This window comes from Tachysurus vachellii, chromosome 15 (genome assembly GCF_030014155.1).
Source record: "Tachysurus vachellii isolate PV-2020 chromosome 15, HZAU_Pvac_v1, whole genome shotgun sequence".
In the NCBI taxonomy this organism is placed as follows: Eukaryota; Metazoa; Chordata; class Actinopteri; order Siluriformes; family Bagridae; genus Tachysurus; species Tachysurus vachellii.
This window is the reverse complement of record NC_083474.1, coordinates 5,576,324-5,578,108: the sequence shown is the minus strand read 5'-3', so window position 1 is coordinate 5,578,108 and position 1,785 is coordinate 5,576,324.

The following is a 1,785-nucleotide window of genomic DNA, read 5'->3' as shown; positions in this document are numbered from 1 at the left end:
TGTATTTCCCTTAACCTAATGGCATTGTTTGCTCGGACCATGGACCACAGCCTCCTTTTGTTGGGGTGTGAAAAGAGGTCCTCTGCAGTCCTCTGTGTGGAAAAAATGCACTAATGCAATACTTAGATGTGTTAGAGAATGTATACACACACTATAACAGCACAGTCCACACTGGTGGATTACATAGCTGTTCTCTCTACGAAATGTTTGAATTATTAAAGACACAGTTGATCTCCCAATATTCGGCTATACCCTCCGACCCGCTTCAGCCAATGTGAGGCCATGACTGACAACATGGTCCACAACAGTGGCTCTAATTTCATCTGAAATGTGTCTATGTTTCTGGCCTTTTCTTCCTCTTCCTCTATTTTGCCTCCTTACTCTTCCAGCATGCATCCTTATTCTTGGCTCTCGACCATGTTCGTTTCCTAGGTTCATCTGGTTCATCTGCACAATTCATCAATTCAAGACACATTTACAAGAAAAGTTTAATAGAACTGTGAAGAAGAAGAGCTTGACAAATTTTGACAACTGGTTTAACCATTTTGCACTCAATGACTTGCAATGCAATGAACTGATGCCTAAATATTTTGGGGGTTCAGACCATTTAGGTGAAATCAGTATAATACATTTTGATCAACATGGACATAAATAACTGATAATGTAGGAAACAGAAGACATTTGTACACAATCCATTAAATGATGTACCAAAGCATTCGCAATTTGATCAAAGCAACGAGAAATGTTCTTATGACGAGCACAAATGACTAAATGACGTGGAGGTTGAACAAGTAGTTTTGAGAATTTCATTTCTGATCTGAGAAACGTTCCAAAGCGACTGAGAAAAACTGTAAGAAGCTTAGTGAGTAACTTTTATCTCGACTAGGGCCTTCTATTTATTTTGAGGGGAAACGCCCACATTTCTAAGAACATTCTTATAATTTTGTCACAAGGAGAAACTGTTTGCACTAGAATTTTCATAAATATGGGCCCTGATGCCCAGAGTTACACATGGAGGGGGGTCGTGTTTTGTGGCTAGTGACGGATGGCATTATGAATCATTCTTCATATCAGGTGCGTCATTTATCAAAGCGTTCTAATTCTTTCCATAAGTACTGCCAGTACACACTACAAAATCTTTTACACGTGTACGCACGACTGTTTGCAACAAACGTTGATAAACCCTACGCAATCTAAATCGCTGGCAACTCACATTTACATAAAAACGGCTTTGAACTCATCATATACAGTATACTGTATGTGGTGAACATTGACCTTATTTTGAAATAGAATTTCCTGAGCCGGGACGGTGGCTTAGTGGTTAGCACGTTCGCCTCACACCTCCAGGGTCGGGGTTCGATTCCCGCCTCCACCTTGTGTGTGTGTGTGGAGCATGTTCTCCCCGTGCCTCGGGGGTTTCCTCCAGGTACTCCGGTTTCCTCCCCCGGTCCAAAGACATGCATGATAGGTTGATTGGCATCTCTGGAAAATTGTCCCTAGTGTGTGAGTGCGTGAGTGAATGAGAGTGTGTGTGTGTGCCCTGCGATGATACGTCTGCAATTGCTAATTCATTCATTTTCTACCGCTTATCCAAACTACCTCGGGTCATGGGGAGCCTGTGCCTATCTCAGGCGTCATCGGGCATCAAGGCAGGATACACCCTGGATGGAGTGCCAACCCATCGCAGGGCACACACACACACACACACACTCTCATTCACTCACACAATCACACACTAGGGACAATTTTCCAGAGATGCCAATCAACCTACCATGCATGTCTTTG